This window comes from Pan paniscus, chromosome 7 (genome assembly GCF_029289425.2).
Source record: "Pan paniscus chromosome 7, NHGRI_mPanPan1-v2.0_pri, whole genome shotgun sequence".
Classification (NCBI taxonomy): domain Eukaryota; kingdom Metazoa; phylum Chordata; class Mammalia; order Primates; family Hominidae; genus Pan; species Pan paniscus.
The window spans coordinates 141,043,980-141,056,219 of NC_073256.2; the positions used below are offsets into that span (position 1 = coordinate 141,043,980).

Here is a 12,240-nt window from a genome sequence, read left to right on the forward strand (position 1 = left end):
ATCTTACATTTCTGTGGTACTCCTTTACGTTTTAGGTATTCAACCCCTTGAGGACTACATCCTTCTTGGCCCCAAACTTCCCTGGTATTCCTCAGGGAACTATGGGTGGTGGTGGTCCTGGCTTGAAAACTTAAGAGCTATGTTTTCTGTTGGTCGTAGACATGTCTGGGCTTGTCTAGAGGCCAATGAGGCCAGACTTCTAGGGAGTGTGAGCAGGAGGGACTGACAAGTCCCTTAGGAGAGTGAGAGAGAGTGGAAGTGGAGATGCCTAAATAGTTGGTATGAAGGGCAGGGTTGGTGTTGGAAGGAAGGAGGTTTTGAGCCCAGCAGGGAGTGTCTTTCGGGAGCACATGCCCTCTCTGATGGTTACAGGATGGAGCTGGAATCAAGCTCTGTGAAGGACAGAGCAAAAAGCCTGGAGTGCTCTGTGAAGCACACTCAGTGGAGCATGGGCTGAGGTGTGGGTGAAGGGATGTTGTGCCTTTGTGACACAATGGGCCAGGACACCGTGGCCTGAGGCAGGGCCAGACCACCTTGTTTCTGGATGGAGCCGGAGCTCTGGGGACATGGCTGTGGCAGGAGACAAACTCCAACCAAGAGCCCAGAATGTGGCTTTCTTTAGCATGAGTGAGCATCTTTTTGGGGACTTCCTGGGAAAGAGCTAGGTAGAGGTGGTTGTGTTAGGGGGTGTAGGGGCAAAAGGTGGGATACCTTTCCTCACCCATCATAAGGGTCACAGCCAGTGCCCCTATAACAAAAGACAGGTTAACAAGAGAAAAGCATAATGAATTACTTAATCAAGTTTTAGGTGATGTGGGAACCTTCAGAAATGGAGACCCAGGGACCCAGGGAAATTGCCTGTGTTTATGCTTAGGTTGATGATGAATGGACAGCCATGTGGAAGTGTGGTTGGACAGAGGGGTGTGATCTAATGGTCATGGACTGAGCGGGGAAGCACACAAGGCCTGCCCAGATTCTTCGTGGAGTCTCTGTAGAGTATTCTTTCCTCCTGGGTATGGGGCTGGACCCCTCTGGATTGAGGATCTTCAAGGGAGAAGGGAGTGACCTTAGCAGTTTTACAGCTTACTTTGTGGGAAAGGGGTTCTAGTTTCTATGACCTGCCTTGGGGGAGAGGAATTCTGGTTTCTAAATGACTCACTTTGTAGGAGAAAGAGGAGCGGGGAGACAAGATAACTAAAGAAGGTCAGAAAGACCTTTCTGCTGAGGCCCTTCCAATCTCCTTTAGTTCAAAGTACTCAGTGTTTTGAGGGTTACAAGGCACCATATTTTGGGATATTATGTTCTGAGCCCCAACAGGGGTCACAAGTTGCCTCTCAAATACTGTGTTGGTGCTGTCCTTGGGACCCTGTTGTACCCCCATGGCAAGTATGGCTGGGAAAATATGAGTGACTCTTACGTCTGGATACTTGGTAAATATTGTTGACTCACTGCTCATCACCCTCTCATGTGAAGGAAAGTCCCCAGAGCCCAGGGCCCAAAGAGATGAGTTTGGCTTTGGCCTGGGCTCCTCAAATATGAGACAGCTTGGCACCTGAGAGATATTAGTAGACAAGAGTGATCTGACCCCAGGACTCTTGGGCTGAGAAGAGGGGCTTCCATAGAGGAAGACGATGCTGTGTCTCATCCAAGGAACGATCTTGAGAAGTGGGGTGGTTCTGTGAGTATCACCCTCAGGAATGAAAGCAGAACTGAAGAGCTTGAAGAGGCTTCCAGAGACCATCCCCCAGGGAGGAGCCAGTGTCAGGAGCCTAAGAACTTTGTGGCATTCTGTGTTCTCTATGTTATTGTCTGTTGCTTAGTGGGGTTTGTAGGCTTGTCTTTGGGGGCAACAAAGGGTTGGGACACAAAGTCATTCCCAGAAGAAGGAAAGCCTGGAAGGCAAGCCGTGGGGCAACATCATGAAAGAAAGGAAGTCCCTGGGCATGGGAGGGAAAACACCCATTTAGACAAAGAAGTGACCTTGGGCTTCTCTTTCTTGGTAGAAGAAGGGCTGTGTGGTCTGTAGCAAGTCAGTGAGGGTTGGAACCCCTACATCTGCTCCCAGCCTATTCATTCCAGTGATTTCTGCCATTTTGGTCAAGGACACCACTGTCTCTTGGTGTCCCAGGCTAGAAAGCCGCATCGTTTTTGTGGTGTGTCCTTCAGTCCATAATGAACAAACTTGTACTGAGGGTCAATGGGCTGTCCATAATGAACAAACTTGTACTGAGGGTCAATGGGCTGTGCACTGTATTGAGTACTTTATACATATTTTTTGCATTTAATCCTCATAATAATCTCATGAGATGTGTTTCATTGCTCTTATTTTACAAATGATGAAATTTATGCTAACTGAGATGTAGTAACGAACCCAAACTGAAGCTAACGTGCCTGATGCCAGCCGCCACATTCTTTTCATACCTCATGCTGCTTCTTAGAGTTCTCTGTGTTTGTCATCCCTACAAGATCAACATTTCTGGCCACATGTGCTCATGCCTGTAATCCCCGCACTTTGGGAGGCTGATGTGGGTGGATCACTTGAAGTCAGGAGTTCGAGACCAGCCTGGCCAACATGGTGAAACTGTGTCTCTACTAAAAATACAAAAAATTAGCTGGGCGTGGTGGTACATGCCTGTAATTCCAGCTACTCAGGAGGTTGAGGCAGGAGAATTGCTTGAACCTGGGAGGCGGAGGTTGCAGTGAGCTGAGATTGCAGCACTGCATTCCAGCCTGGGCGACGGAGCAAGACTCAGTCTCAAAAAAAAAAGAAAGATCAGTGTTTATTTAGGAGTGCACCACCACTGCCTGCCTCAGAATCACCTGGCCCATTTGTTAGGAAGAGTCAAGGATCTAGTCCAGATCCATGGAAACAGAGTATCTGGGAGTTGAACCCACACCTTGCCTTTGTGGCAAGTCCTACAGGCGATTCATTCATGCATAAGACCTTCTGTGTGACCGATGGGCATCCCTAAGAATCTGGAGACTTGGCCTGATTTCTAGAATTGAACTCAATAGTCTTCCCACCTGCCCTGTATCTTGTTGTAAGGGAAGAATGAAACAGATGAGTCATGGATTGACACTTCATGGGTGGCTTCTTGAAAGTGAGAATAGTCAGAATTGAGCTGCAGGGTCACCCAGACAGGACACTGGAATATTGGCGCAAACCACAAAGCAGTGGGCCCTGTACCATCTGGAGACTGTTTTTGTGAACCATTGTCTGCACATGATTGAGTTGGACTTTGGGGGTCATTTCTGTGGACTTCAGTCCACAGATGTGGCTATTGAAAATTGCTGCCATGTATTGAATGTTTATTATCTGTCAGACACTTTGAAGTTGCAAATTGCTTTGCATGTATTAATATTATCTAACAGCCTTATAAGTTGGATACCAATATTATTCGCATTTGGTTGGTATAGAAACTGAGGCTTAGAGAAAACGCCTTGAGTCATTTACTTAAACTCTCATAACTCACGAGTGTTGGAGCCAGAATTCAAATCCAGTCCATGGTACTTAATAATCAGTGGCTGTCTGACTGTACCCTAGGATACCAAGTTTTGGGCTCAGTGAGTCTGTTTTTGGATAGTTTTGGCTGAAAAGATCAACCAACCCTTTAGCCAATTGGTGCTTTGCTTTTTTTTTTTTTTTTTTTTTTTTTGAGATAGGATCTCTCTCTGTCATTCATTCAGGCTGGAGTGCAGTAGTGTGATCATGGCTCATTGCAGCCTCGGCTTCTCGGGCTCAAGCCATCTTCCTACCTGAGCTAGAGACTTTGCTAGATGCTGCCAGGGGCCCCACAGGATAAGGGGAGATACCTGTTCCCCGAAACTCATAGTGTAATTGAGAAAATGGCTCGTATGCATGAAGCTGTAATGACTCAAATGGGCTTGCTGGGATTTTTGCTCTGTTGGCCTGTGTATGTGGTTGTGTGAGTGTGTGTATATGAGTGTGTGTGTACGTGTGTGTAACAGGGAAAGGGTGAGACAAGAAGAAGGCAGAGTGAAGGGGATGGGGGTAGGGGAAGAAAAATGATGTGTCTACAGAACTTGGATCAGAAGGCATGAGGAACTCAAGAGTCCTGCCTGCCTGACTGGCGAGATAAGAGAATTCCATGTGAAGGTGATATTCAAAGTCAAGCGGGAAGCACATTCAGACCATCTGGGGACCTTTAAAACATACCAGTGCCTGGGCCCTACCTAAAGATACTAGTTTAATTGAATGAGGCTGAGGATTGGAGATAGACATTTTCAGAAGCCCCCGTGTGATTCTAATGAATACTTGGACTAAGAACTGGGCAAATGCATGCTTTTCCAGTGTCTCATGCCCCCCCCTGTTTTCAATCCTGGCCACAGATCTTTCAACAGACTTCCTGGTGCTGGGTCTCCTTGTTCTCTCTTTCGTGTGACCGAGAGGCCAGATGACCACATATATGCCTAAGAGGAGAAGCTGCCACCTGTTGCTGTAAATCTGGTACAATTTCATCATCTCTTTGCCCCATGTATTTTCTGTATCTTATAACTGCATCTGAATGATGTGTTGTTTTTTGCTTTGTAACAACTTGTAGGGTCACAAGGGGACGTGTGCTGTAGTGCTTCTGGGGTTTTTACCTTGTAAATATAGACAGGGTAAGTTTGCTTGTTGCAATGATTACCTTTGATTGTGATAGACCAGAGCAAGCTTTCACTTGGCTCATCTTTCCTTAATTTGTTGTTGAGAAAGACTTCCAAATAAATCCCTTTTGCAAAGACTGAGTGAATCCTAACCACTTCAGGGAAATTGCCCCTAAGTGGGGGCTTCAGGGAGGTCAAACCTGGAGGAAATGATCAGGAATCTCTCTAAAGTTATCAGAAAGATGGAAAATCTGGAAGGGAAGAGCTTCATAGATATACGCTTTATCACTTCCTCCCTCCCCATCTCCAAATATGTATATATTTTTTCTGAACCATTTGAGGGTTACATGCAGACATCCTGGCCTTCTATCTCTAAACATTGTAGAGTGCATTTCCTGCAAACAATATGTTAGGGCAGTAGTTCTCAATCTTGGCTGCACACATTAGAATCTAATTCCACATAAGAATCTTCTGAGGAGCTTCAAACCAAAACCAAAACCAAAAAAAAAAAAAAAAAATTCCGGTCCCAGTCTGTACCTTGGAATGGTTGAATAAGAGTGGCTGGGGCAAGGCACACAGTATTGTTTTAAAGCTTCTAGATGATTCCAACGTGCAGCCACAGTTAAGAAACTCTATGTTAAGGGATAAGAGAGGCTTAAAAATTAAGAAGGCACCTCAATATGTTGCAAGGAAGAAAGACGAATCAGAAGCCCAGGTTGGGGAATCGTCATATACAACAGCTTTGGAATGTAATGGTTAAGTCCAGCCAGTTCCAAGAACTCAGCTTAGCCTTAAGAAGATGGCCAATCTCCAAACATCCTTGCAATCCCAGTTCGTGAGCCATTGGCATCACACGGCGCAGGGTACACGTGAGAGCTGATAATGAGAGCAGCCCCCCGACTCTTTGTTCTTCTTGGCCCAGAAAGAAAGGAGAAGGGACTTCAAGATCACCCTGATTCTCTATGCTGTCTCTATGCTTGTCAGTGATCCAAACAAGAGAACTGCCAACAAGGGTTAGGAGAGTGCTGGGGGTGGGGAGGACATGATCATTTTTCAGGGGATAAGCTGAGAGATTCTGGGCTTCTGCATTCACGGTTCTGCAAAAGGAAACACATAAAGCAGCATGGACAAGACTCAAATCCATTGTCCAGTGTCTTAGGTGAGCAGGTGTGAAATGTTTGGTTAGGACGTGAGCCATCAGCTGGGGACACTTAAAAAAAACTTTTTATATTAAAATAATTTCAAACTTAACAAAAGAATTGCAAGAATAGTATAAAGCAGCAGTCCCCAACCGTGGGGCCATGGACTGCTACCAGTTTGTGACCTGTTGGGAAATGGGCGGCACAGCAGGAGGTGGGGGGCAGGTGAGTGAGTGAAGCTGCTTCCGTACAGCCGCTCCCTGTGGCTCGCATTACCTCCTGAGCTCTGCCTCCTGTCAGATCAGTGGTGGCATTAGATTCTCATAGGAGCTCACACCCTATTGTGAACTTAGGGATCTAGGTTGTATGCTTCTTATGAGAACCTAATACCTGATGATCTGTCACTGTCTCCCATCACCCCTAGATAGGACCATCTAATTGCAGGAAAACAAGCGCAGGGCTCCCACTGATTCTACATTATGGTGAATTGTATAATTACTTCATTCTATATTACAATGTAATAATAATAGAAATAAAGTTCACAATAAATGTAATGGGCTTGAATCATCCTGAAACCATCCCCTGCCCCTGGTCCTTGGAAAAATTGTCTTCCACGAAACCGGTCCCTGGGCACTGCTGATATAAAGAACTCCCATACCATTCACCCAGGTTCACTAATTGTTAGCTGGTTACCACTTTTGCTTCCTTGCTCCCTCCCTCTCTGGATGTGTGTGTGTATATATATTTCTGAACCATCTGAGGATTAAGGGTGCTCTCTTTACCCCTAAACACTTCAGTGTGTGTTTCCTATGAACAAGTGCTTTGTCTCATATAACCACGGTGCTGTGGAAATAAATGAAGACCAATCAAATGAGAAAAGCAAAGGCTGTTTATTCAGAGCTTGCTACAGCCTGGGAGTCAGCACCATCATGTGTCTTTTGGCAGAGACTCAAAAGCAGGCAGAAGAGTGGGAATGCTCATAAAGAGGAAAACAGGAAGGTTTCAGGTGGAAAAAAGGGTTGGCTTGGGGAAGCTGAAGGCAGTGAACTAGAAGCCAGGTGTCCTCTATGATTGGTTAGGGGTGCCTTTCTGGCTTTCTCTGGTTGGTCCTAAATTGGCAGTCGGAGCAAAAATCAGGGAAGTTGTCCATTCCTAACCGAGTCCTGGCCATTTTGAGTAGATTGTTACAGAAGTTATTGTTTAGCTTGCTGGATTGTCACTAGAGATAGAAACCTGGCTTCCTGCAAGTCTGAATTACAGCAGGCTGGTTTTCTGGGCTGGTTATTGTAGATAAGGGGTTGGTTTCCTGGACAGGCTGCTGCAGGTTTTGGGTCAAAGTTCTATTTTTACATATGGTCTGGCCATTGTCCATTTGTATACTGAATCAGTACGAGGATCATGTTCAGATTTAACTTTGGCATAACACTGTGATCTAACAGACACTCCATGTTTGAATTTTGCCAGTTGCCCCAATCATATCGTTTACAGAAACTTCCACTCCCCTCCTCCAAATGCAATCAAGGATCATGCGCTGTATTTGTTCCTCATGTCCCTTTAATCTCCTTTAATCTGGAACAGCTCCTCAGCCTTTGTTTGTCTTTCATGACACTGGCATTTTTGAGGTGTTCAGGCCTGTTGTTTGTGGTGGTGACACCCTTGAGGACACACATTTGTGAGCTGATGGTGAAAATATGTCCACAGCCAGTGCCCCTCTGGACTTTGCTCCTCGAGTCTTATCCAAGAGACTCTGGGAATTGTTTGGGTTTACGCAGCCCAGGTAACTGGATAATCAGCCTTCATGGAGGACACAGAAAGTCACGTCTACATGCAGGGCAGACAGGAAACTTGTAAACAGAGAGTGGTACCCACGGTCATGTCCATTAGCAGCTAATCCTCTGCAAGGCCAAGAGAGTTTGTGAAATATGTTTTGGTTCCAATTTTGGAAATATGTTCTTTCATTAGCTCAGCCCTCTGCTGCGTTTCACATACATAGACACTGGGTTTTTCCCCTTCTTTTCTTTCTTTCTTACCTCCTTCCTGCTCCAGTTTCCCATTTCTGCAAAGACGCCAGAAACATTTTCCAGGCCCTGAGGGGAGAGGGCCAGGGTGTTGTTTTTGCAGGATGGGGTATGGTGTCCCTGTACGACTGAAATGGACCTGTGTTTTTTAAAAACATCAGGACTCAGAGAAAGTTTTGTTTTGAGCCTGAATGGCTTTGAGGGCAGGCCTGACACTCTGAAAACATCCACCTCTTAGTCACTCCAAGCTGCTGTCATAGAGCGATTTCTGGGTCTGTCAGCAGCCTGTATCATAGTTAAAATCTCCTTTATCCTCATCCCTCTTAATACTCTGAGCAATAACAAGTTTTTATTTATGGGGGATTGAACTAAAATAAGTTTGCTGTGTGCAGCAGTTACGATTATGGTGTTTGGTGTCAGATTGTCTGGCTGAGTCTTTGCTATCAAACCATGTGTCCCTGGGTAAATTGCTTAATCTCAGGTTCCTCAGCAGTGAAAAGAGGACAGTATTAGCTGTTTTGTAGGGTTAGAGTGAGGATTAAATGTCGGGATAAATGATGACATTTAGCAGAGGGATTGGCAAATAATAAGCACTCATCAAATGCTCATCATCACTATTACTTTGCTTATCACTGAAGTGGAAAGCTAAAACTTGTTGGCTAAAACTCACTTTTGGTGATCATTGTGGAAGGAGTATGGGTTTTGTGTTACCCTGATGTGGATTTAAATCCTGGCGGTGCCCATCACTGGCTGGGTGATGTGGGGCAAGAGAACCTTTTCTGAGCCTCAGTGTTTCCCATCTGTAGAATGGGAATGGTACTACTACCTTTGCAAATGTGTCACGAGACCACAACAAGAGAACCCATGTCCTGCATCAGCACAGTGCTGAGTGCTGAGTGCAGAGTGCACGCTGAATAAAGGCACTGGTTAGTTATTTTCTTCATTTCTCTCCCCCTTGATCCCTTTTCGCCTCACAAAGTGAGTCTCATTTCTGGAACAGTAAAGGGAATGGCTATTTCGACACGTGTCAGGGCAGTGATGAAATTAGAAGTCCTTAGGATCATTATTACTCTATTTATTTGCCATTTAATAAGCATCTGCAAAGGTCTTAAAAGCTCTCATTAGGATAGACTTTTTGCAATTTGTATTTAGGCCCAGCCAAGGAAAAAGTATAAAGTGGGAAAAATGAGTTTTTTTGTGCCTCATTCATTCCCCACTTTCCTTTTTGGTGCCTCCAAACTCGGGGTTCGGAGCCTGATGCTCCCCATGGGCCAGTGTGGTCTTCGGCCAGATTCCTTGCCTCTCTTGAGAGAGACCCCATCTTCTAAATCCTTCCTTCTTCATCACCCTGTTTAAATGACTGGTCTTTTGTGGCATCCTTTAGGACCTGTGGGAAGGTGTGTGGGTTTAGCTTTGACCCAAAGGATAATGGGTAATAGTTGACTAATGTGTCACTGCATTTAGGGAATGTGTTTGTATCTTAAGTACAAGACTAAAGAAGCCTTTAGTCTTGGAATCCTAGGTATTTTAGGGTGAAGAGAATTTTTCAGGGTTTGTTCTCTTCATTTTCCTGTTACAGTCAAGACCCCACAGTTAGCAGTAGGACCTGGGTTAAAAGTTGGGTCTTCTGATTTCCAGTCCAGAATCCTTCCAGTCTCAGGTGTGAAGGTAGGTGATTTGGAAAGTGGCTTTAGTCAGAGGGACTGATTTAGTGCTTCCTTCTCCTCCACCACAAGCCAGGGCCAAAGGCTATGATGTTCCTTGAATGTAAACCACTGTCCCAAATGTGCCAGTAATGTCTTGGGAGGATGAGTTTCAGGTTTCCATTTTTTTTGGTTTAATTCCTGGGGTGGTTCTATTTTCCAGATTTAAAGAATAAATATACACTGAGTTACAGAAAGGCTACTTTTATTCCAAACTCCAGACATATTAATTACACCTACATTAAGAATTAATTATTCTTTCCTCAGTACCTGCGTTCTCAGGCAACCAAGGGGGTAGTACCTGCAGCTGCTGTGGGTCTCTAAGCCTGCTTGGTAGAAAGAGAGCACATGTATTGCTTTAACCCTTCCATGTCACTGCCAGGTGAATGAAGGTTCCACTAGTTACCCTGAGAGATTACTTCTATGAGGTCCCCATTAAATTGCAAAAATGGAGCCTGAAGGATAATAATAAAATTACCACCTATTAACTCTGGAAAGAATGAATTATGAGGTCGGTGAGGCTTGGGAAGGGTCAGAGGGAATAGGAAGAAGCAGGGTATGTTTTGATGCAAGGGGTGGGTTGGTTAAAGAAAGGTTGAAGAAAGAGGAGCAAACACTCCAGAGCCTAAGTTTCTTCCTGAATAAGCCCCCTGTAGATGGGGAGCCTTAGTTTGGGGAGCAACGAAGGGAAAGAAGGGCAACATGATGCTAGAGAGTAAAAGGAGGAGAGAAGTGGAACTAAAATTAGAGTTGGGAGAAGGTTGGAGTCAATTTCAATTCAGCACCTTTAAAGTTTGCTAGCGTTGACTCTGCATTTGAAAACTACAGGCCTGTCACTGGAAGACCTAGCAAATGGCCACTTAAGTAGTATTTGCCTATTTGGACTGGCTGTGGGAAGAGGTGAATAGTCCACCAATAAACTCCCAGAAACCTTTTTTTTCTTTGTCTTGTTCCCAAATAAACCTTTAAGCATGAAAGAACACACAGACCTAGACAGGATTCACGTCTATCTAAAGCAGGACTGTGGGAGTCCAGTGCCTGGAAATCAGGTTTCCTATCTGAGGGCCTCAAAGAAACTCTTCCCTCAAGGCGACTGGCCATAGCTAGAGTTCACGCATGCTGACCCGCCCTTTGAAATTCTGTCTGCAGATAATGGCAGAGTCATGGGACCTGTCTTACTGAAATAATTCTGTCGTCTGTGATATAATCCTGAAAAATCCCCAAGGTGTCGGATGAGATTTTCCTTTTGGAGGAAAAATATAACAAGGCTTATAACACATTTCACATTGTATTTGAAACAGAGACCTTTAATCATGCACTGCCAGATATTTTAGGATTCTAAAATTAGGAAGATGATTAAGTCTTCCAGTTCAGTTTAGATTTAACTATACGGTTAATGAAGATCCAGGCACCACCATCTCTTCTGCTGAGCTTTTTTATTGACAGAGGCTTTTCTTAACCCTGAGGCTCAACCAGATTTGAGGCTACAGATAGCAAGGCTGGATTGTCACGGCCTCAAGTGAACAGGGTGAGGGAAAGTCTAAATGTGCATGTGTGTTTGTTCTTTAAGTTGAGCATCTGCATTATAGTTTTATTACATGGTATCAGAATCATATGGAATGCATGTTTAAAATCCTTGCATAAAATATTTCTGGGCTCCACCTTAATCCTACTGAATCAGAGGTTTGGGTGGGTAGGGAGGTGATCTAGGCATTTATTTACATTTTATATAGTTTATGTGATTCTAATACACAACAAAGGTTGCTTTTAATGAGACTCAGATCCCAAAATGTCCAATATTTGTCTCTAACCAAAATTTCAAATTCTTCTTCTTCTTCTTCTTTTTTTTTTTTTCTGAGACAGAGTCTCTCTGTGTCACCTAGGCTAGAGTGTAGGTGGTGTGATCATGGTTTACTGCAGCCTTGACCTCCCAGGCCCAAGGGATTCTCTGATCTCAGCCTCCCATGTAGCTAGGACTACAGGTGCGGGCCACCATGCCTGGTTAATTTTAAAATATTTTTTGTGGAGATGGGGTTTTGCCATGTTGCTCAGGCTGGTCTTGAACTCCTAGCCTCAAGCAATCTTCCCGCCTCAGTTTCCCAAAGTCCTGGGATTACAGGCCTGAGCCCCTGCACTTAACCCCAGATTTCAAATTCTTAAGAGAGAAAGTCTGATTGGCTTTATTTTCCTATTATCTCTTGCTGAACAACAAATTACCCCAGAACTTGGTGGCTTAAAAAAATTGTATTTGATTTCATGATTGATGGGCCAGAAGTCTGGGCAGGACTTGGCTGGGTAGCTCATCTCTGCTCCATGCAGCATCAGCTGGGGCTTCTGAACTGGGGCTGCTGAACTAGAGCTGAAGGATTCACTTCCTGGATAGAATAATCACATGACCAGCAGGTTGGTGCTGGTGGTCAGCTGGGGTCTCAACTGGCTCATCAGTGGACAGACTTCAGTGCCTCTCTTTGGGGATGCTTGGGCTTCCTCACAGTACAGCAGCGGGGTTCCAAGAGTGAGTGTTCAGAGAGACTAAGATGGAAGCTGCCAGACTTCTCCTGAAGTCAGGAGTCAGACAGCATCACTTTTGCCATATTCCATTGGTCCAGAAAAAGATCAACTAATATCAAGCATAGGCAAAATAGTCTTTACCTTTTGATATGAGAAGTAACATATACATAGAAGGAGCAAAGGAATCGATGGTGGCCATCTTTGAAGACTTTCTGCTATACCCTGGTTGGGTCAGCTGTTGACCCCTGGATCCATCAGTCC

At 44.8% G+C, this 12,240-nt stretch overlaps 1 protein-coding gene across 23 annotated transcripts in view; it reads left to right on the forward strand.

The window, feature by feature from the left end:
* Window positions 1–487: 487 nt before the first annotated feature.
* Window positions 488–12,240, forward strand: part of FAM91A1 (family with sequence similarity 91 member A1) — a 203,298-nt gene continuing 191,545 nt past the window's right edge. For 8 of the 23 annotated variants that reach the window (XM_055116914.2, XM_055116916.2, XM_055116908.2 and 5 more), the window contains exons 1-2: window positions 488–627; window positions 4,351–4,468. The gene's annotated coding sequence lies outside the window, so the exon portion shown is untranslated. Of the gene's footprint in view, window positions 628–1,814; window positions 1,900–4,350; window positions 4,469–4,562; window positions 4,624–12,240 lie in introns of those variants that run through there. The other 15 variants (XM_055116917.2, XM_055116909.2, XM_055116912.2 and 12 more) reach the window with 9 other exon arrangements.